The sequence below is a fragment of the Embiotoca jacksoni genome, unplaced genomic scaffold, assembly GCF_022577435.1.
Source record: "Embiotoca jacksoni isolate LCO1_2020_lvr unplaced genomic scaffold, fEmbJac1.0.p SCAF_24, whole genome shotgun sequence".
NCBI lineage: Eukaryota > Metazoa > Chordata > Actinopteri > Embiotocidae > Embiotoca > Embiotoca jacksoni.
In genome coordinates this window covers 2809450-2816923 of record NW_027185375.1, presented here as the reverse complement: position 1 = coordinate 2816923, position 7474 = coordinate 2809450, and positions in this window count along the sequence as shown.

Here is a 7474-nt window from a genome sequence, read left to right as displayed (position 1 = left end):
GTATGTTTGTAGTCCGGTAGCCCAGTCCGGGCAGATGACGTTTTCTTCGGGTCTCACTCACTCCTGCATACGCACCACTACACACACACACACACACGCACGCACGCACGCACGCATACACACACACACACACACACTCTCTCTCCTTCTGTGCTTTTGACTTCATCTAATTTGTGCTTTGGAACACAGCCGTAACAGCGAGAGGATCTCAATTTTAATTTTTTTTTTTAATTTTGCGTGATATCTCTCTCACTGCATCAGTGTGTGTGTGTGTCGTTGCTACACATCATCCTGCTGTAACATAGATACATCTTTTAAGCACAGTGAGCACGCTTCATTTGCATGACAAGGAAATAAATTATGATCGTGTCATCACAAAATATTAGAGAATAGATGAGGGTTACCTAAATACTTATATCCTATATACAAGTTTGTAGCGTGTCACATGGCAGAAAGCCTCACACGCACACTTTCTGTTCTGGCAGTGTCAGAACTCTCATAATTCTAGCAGAATTTTTTTTTTTTTTCTTGAGATTACATGTCCGCTGTGGAATTCATTGCAACAGCAGCCCCTTTTTCCTGTTTTTTTTTTTAATCATTCTCTTGTTATTTATTAACACAATCTTCTACATTTAACGCACAGGGATCTGAAAACCCTACTCTAACAAGGCGAACACAGATCAAATTGACCTGTGAACATTTTAGTTCAAAGACCAGGGCATACGAAGGTCAATATAGCAAGATGTTCCCCATCGTACACCTGCCCGGTTGTGGGGGATGGTGGCCTGTTTATTGGGGGTTGGGGTATCAGGAGGGAGAAGGGACGGTCAACCATCCCATTTGTCACGGGGCATGCGGGAGAGGGGGTGTGGTGCTGGAAAGAAGAGGAAAGAGGCGGGTTGTGGCTGATTGGTTTGGCTGGTTAAAGGCTGTGACGTTGACTGGCCCTGTGGGTGACCCTAACAGATGCCGTGTAGAGTAAGGGGAGAGGGGACATCTTGCGGGACTATTTGTATGAAACGACTGATTGGAAATTACTGTAGATAATCACAATGCTGAATTCCAGCTGAAGCAGAAGCAGTCAGTTCATTATGATAAAAATGGATGTACTGTATATCACTGAATGGGCCAACCATTCATTAGCTCTGGGATCCCAAGACTCAAGGACCCCCATGGGTCACCTGCAAAATGTCACTGAAAGAGATGAGAAAGGCCAACTGAGACCAATTGTTAAATTGTTTGGTTTCTCTTCATAAGACATTTATTGGCACTATATAAATAAAAACTGAATTGAATTGAATTGACTGAACTGCAAAGATACTTAAAAAAAACAGACACAAAACAACCACAAAGACAATTTAAAAAAAAAATGATTTCAGAGGTGTAAAACCCCAATAAAAATGGAAAACATAATTACAAAGAGACAAAAATGGACTGCAAATAATTTTGCATCTCTTTGAACCTGAACTTCTTGCTCTTTTGTAGAGAAAATGTTTGCTGGTGCCCTTTCTCCCATCATCTGTCTGTATTGATTGATTCACAACAACAACTGGAAGCTTCGTTTTGATCCGCTACACTTTCTGCACCATTTCTAATTAAAACTTCTGTAGCATTTGAACAGTCGGAAGGTTTTTTATTGTGAAACATTTGCAGGAACCTGCAGTGATTGAAACCGGACACTAACACTGCGGAGGACTAATTCAGAACAATGGTTGAAAACAGACATTTTTGTACAGAAGTGTACTCAGTTCCTATCCTGTCACTTGTAGGTACAGTGCTTTAATTACTTTAATAAATTAAAGCAATTCAAATTTGTAAGCTACATTATTGACTGTTGTATGTAAATTTGCCTCCACAGTGGTTACACAACCTTAGAAACAAGCCACAATTTAACGGTGTGCACGCATGTGTGTGCATTCGTGCAAGCGCGTTTCCAGTGTACTCGGGTACTAACAAATAGCACTAGACCCTTGGTCATCAGGTAGATTACCTAATGTAAGCACTTTTTTCTACTGCTTACCTCATGACTGTCACAATAGAAGATCAAACAATTGTTACTCTGATAACTTTAAGGGAATTGCTTCTTGAACCTTTGTGTTGTGAGTCATGGACTGATTACTCAAAACAGCCTTCTCTTGTGGTTGTTAATTAGATCAAAGCTGCATTTTTTTTACCACTCTGGGCCAGTGAAACATATCCAGCTGACAAGGAGCAACAAACAGTTTCTAAAACAGATGACTTGCAGAAACTTTAACACCTGGAGATGATCCAGTGGGTATTGAGGCGAAAGATCGACACCTGTGTTTCAGCTGTTAACATCTATGTAAAAAACAGTTCATCCCTTTAACCCTTTAAGATGAGATGGCTTTAATTACGATGACCCTAAAATAAGTAGAGCTCAGGAGCACATCTGACTATAAAGCAGATTAGAGAACCTTTTGCTCCTGCGTGTGAACAACATACACACACTCCAGTGAGTGATGAGTGGAGTTTCTGATTCAATTAGTGACCCAATGGGCCACAGACAAATGAAAACAGTCTGTTGAAAATGAAAGAAAGACAGATGATGTCATATTAGGTGGAGCAGGAACTTGGACCAAGAGGTTGCAAACCTTGTTAATCAGAGAGATATGGAACACATCAAGACCTGCACAGATCACGCAGGCGGAGTTCATCTCAGACTTTTCACGTCTTCCTATGCAGGGTTTTTTTCTTTGTATGTATGAGGCTATGAGCAGGCAGTGAGGTTATTTTAGCATTGGGCTGGGATGACTCAGTTTACCTGTCAAAGAATATCACAGCTGGGTGAAAAAAAAACAGTATTAGTGAAGAAGGACTACAGTTGCCTCAAGGGAGAAACAAGAGTTCACTGCTGCGTTTATGTGTAATAGTGTAGACTGCTATATTGGATTGGTACACTGTGTGACATCATATGGAAATGCAGTGGAATTTATTCATCTTTTATCATTATTATATCATGTCTATTAAAGTCTTATTGCATTCCAAATTCATTTAAGGTTTGTAGTTTTCATTTATAAACTTGATGACTGACATTTGACTTAAAATATTAGTAAACACATTTTACAAAATATATAGATTAAAAAAAAAGGGTTAATTAAGTTTATGAAGGAACTTGATCAGCATACAAGTGTGAACAGGCTTCCCAGAAGACACTGATTGAAAGTTAAAGCTCATCAATGACATTTCTTTTTTTGTAGCTTGGAGAAAACACACACTACATACTACAGTATGTGTTCTGTGTACTTTTCTGGTAATACTGAAAGCAATGTGAAGTATGATGATGGTTGGTATTGAATTTAGTGCCTACCTAAGACATAGACAGAATCACCTTTATTGTCTTTGTATCAGCTCCAGAACAAAGTCACTGCGGGGGGGGGGGGGGGGGGGGGATAACATTGTTAAACTAAATCTGACTGCAAAATGTGTCTGACAAGTTGTGGATCGAGCAAATTGTACAAGTTTGTTTAATGTAACCCAGACTTAAAGGCAACAGTTTTAGGTTGCAGCAACTTAAAATGTTTTGTGGTCCAATATCAAATAAAAATACTGCACATATGTAGCATGATTGTTGAGAGCTTTCTGGCTTTAAAGACTATGATACATGCACACATATTTTGGGTTTTGGGTTTAATGTCTAGAAGGGAAACTACAATTTATAACAACTTGGATTGCAGCAATGACTATTGGTTCTATTGGTCATTAGCAATGTAGTCAAAATGATTGCCAAGATTTTATGCTAGAAAAGGCATAGGCAGTGAGAAGATGTTATGACATAGAAACAATTTTAACTTTAAGCCACTTCCACATTGGCTTCACTTTTCAGACCCTGACACTGAAACTTTTTATATCCAGTCTATGACTGAGACCCATAGACAGGGCCCTCTAGTGGCCATAAGAATGACCAGACTGCTGTTTTTTCTTTCAACCATGACCAATCAGTTTTTTATTGCCCATGTCCCAACTTATTTTCAATTTAATATGGGTTTATATAATTGGCAAATCATCGCAGTCTGTTGATATTTACATTTAACACGCCAACCCAGCGTTTTTGGAAAAGGGGTTGTAAGATTGTGCTGCTAATTCGGGAAACATTCCTACGGATCAAATCTGAGTGTAGAAACAAACCAACTTTATTGTTGGAGGTTAGAGCTTTTGAACTTTCAAGTTGAAAGTATTACAATTAAAGTCTGTGTAATATTTTAGCATTGAAACACTGCACATTATGCACAGAGTGTATTTTTGACTTTTGGGGGACTACATACAGCTGGATCACTTGAACTAAGGCAAAGTATAATCTTTAAATATGCTTCTCTGCTAAAGTTTATTATTGCATCTGCTGTTTTAGGCTATCTTGACTACTAAAGCTTGTATCTTTAGTAGCGCTTAAAATGGCACTTACTTTTAGCACTTTGTAGTTTGGCTTTCTTGAAGAAACTGTATTTTCTTGATTCTTGTTGTTCTGGGTTTTGTACCCTCATGGTTGAAATGCACTTATTGTAAGTCGCTTTGGATAAAAGTGTCAGCTAAATGAAATGTAATGTAATGTAATGAGTGGGAACCACCTTTTGTTACCATCTGGCAACAAAAGACACAATTTATAATCCAAATGTAAACAAACACCTTGCCTCCAAAATTCGGAACACAGCACTGGAATCTGCAGTCACACAATTGGCAGGTCTTGTAATGAAGAGACTGAACAACAACAATTACATATGTAATTGGTCATAAATGCATGCATGTGCCCAGACAGATTATCTCTTCATGATCAGTCAAGCACAATGCCTGCAGGACACATGACCTGCAGGAATGAGAATGCCTCATCATGCCTTCTTTGGAGGAATTAAATCATATACATGTAATTTTTAGTCTGACTTGTTTTAAATGTGGAGTTTTAAGTAATTTCCGTGGTTCTTCTGTGCATGTCTGCAGGGAAATTATTGGGCTTGATGTGATGTCATCTTCCATCTGAGTCAGTGCCGAATGGAACGAGGGCTGAGATATTCCAGTTTGCTGCTAATGTATTATAGTGATTTGATGGTAGCGCTTTGTTAAGCCATACAAAATATTCAGAATTTTAGTGTGTAGTTTCAAAATGAAAAGCAGCTGAAAGTAAAATTTAGTTTTTTTTTTTAGGTTTTGTAGCCAATTTGAAACAGAGTTACAAGAAGTGGCAAACTAAATGAACATGTATGTTTATGTAAGTTTGATGATGTGGATATACTCTGATGTCACAATAACATTAGCACAGACCTGTCCGAAGTTCTTCACATTACTTACGGCACTCGTTCTGTTTCCTGTCAACCAATCACAAACCGAATGAGCCCAGCCCCCTGTGAGGTCATGGTGTGTGTATGTGTCTACAGTATTTATTGGGGCCACACATTGTGCTGGCAGTGGCATCTGCAATACTGTTTGAAAAAGGAACAAAACATCTATTCAGTGCTTGAGACTACAAGGTTACCCCACCAATTGTAGATAAATAACAGGATTTTTTTTTTCTTTTTCTTCTGGACAAGCTGTGGAATTTGTTTAAATAGACTAAATTGGACACCATGAGATACTTCTTCATAGGCGTTCTCAGTCAGAAAAACAGGCTGAACTGTCAGTCAATCTTATCAACATACTACCAGTGGCTTCGGCATTTATAAAGAGGACACCTGATTTGGTTCCTCACACATGCATACACTAAGCCGTTACATGCAGTGACATGTTTATTGTATACATTATGATGTTTATTGACATGTTGTATTTTTCTGTTTTTTCGGGCTGCATTTAAAAACAATTCAATATTTAGATCGAGCTTTGCAGTTGGAACACAATACATGTAACAGATTGCACATGAAACACAGTGACATCCTCTTGTTAAATACAGATGAAATCATAATCTAAAGTAGATTCTGTTTTGATTTCTGAGGAGTCACAAGAAGATCAATAAGAGTCATATCTCTGGTAGACAGTGAGACAAATGTTTTGAGAAGGAGAAGAAAAAAGGCCATGTTAGTGCTGAACTATAACTGCTGTGGGATTGAACACAAAAAATGGACTACACATCTTTGAGTCTCCTTTCATGATATACAGCAGCATTCATCTGGTCAAAAGGGCCAAACTCTGCAGCTCTGGATTCATAGTCATGGTGGTGCGGCTGACAGGAGTGGCTGCAGCAGCAGCACTATTTTGTGGCCATTTGAATGGACAACAACAGGACTTTCTGATCTACACAGTTTCTTTACAGGGTCACTCTCAGTTAAACAGAGACAATGAGCAGAGCAAAATTCATTGTGTGGGGAAGACCGGGGCATCTTGTCACTAATTTTCCTCTTTCTTATCCATATCAATATTCTAAAGAAAAAAAATCTCAGGTAGATATTTCATATTCATTACATTTTCAGGTCTTATATTAGAATAGAGCTTTCAGTCAGTTACATAGGTAATGTGCACTTGTGTCAATTTGCAGCTATCACACTGTGACAGGTAAGTCACACTGGATATTGCTGTGAACTTATTGCAGTATCAAGCCAGGGTACAAGTTGATATTAAATTCCTTTGCCATACTCCCGATAGACTTCACCTGCCTTACTGTCCAAACATCATTTCAGATGGTTTGCTGCCACGTTCTGTTTTTCTTTTATAATTCCTAAACATGTCTTTACCCCTACTTTCAATTCATTCAATTAAACTTTATTTATATGGCAACAAATCACAACACAACAGGTTATTTAAGGGCACTGAACATAGTAAAATCCTTAAAACAGAACTTCACAACATTACACAGAGGAATCCAAAAATTCAACAAGTCCCACGTAAGCCTCTCAGAGGGAAAAAAAAAAACCACTCTCTATTAATAGGAGGAAAAACCAGTGGGAGGGAAAACTCCCTTTAAACAGGAAGAAACCTCTGACAGAACCAGGCTTGGAGGTGGATACCCATTTGCCTCGACCAGTTGGGGTGAGAGGAGAGCAGAGAGAGAACAGAACAGCATAGAGATCCAAGGCAATGAACTAGTGGTGGGGCCAGTAATCGAAGACCAGAAACATGCGGCTTCGGGGCCAGGGATATCTGCAAAAGAAAGCACAGAAGCTACCTGAGCAATGGAACTGTATGGGGAGGTAACAAAGTGCAAGCAAAAACTATGGGAGAGAGAGAAAGCATGAAGTTAATGAGATGCAATGCTGCCATAGGCTTATAACAATATAATTTAGGGATGGTTCAGGGTCACTCGAGCCAGCCCTAACTATAAGCTTTATCAAAAAGAAAAGTTTTAAGGCTAACCTTAAAGCTAGAGAGGGTGTCTCCCCCTCAAACCCAAACTGGGAACTGGTTCCTTAGGAGAGGGGCGTGAAAACTGAAGTCTTTGCCTCCCATTCTTCTTTAGGAAACACTATGTTTACAATAGTATTATTGTAAACATAGCCTAGCACAGAATCGCACAATTCCCCCTTTTGGTCTCCTACAG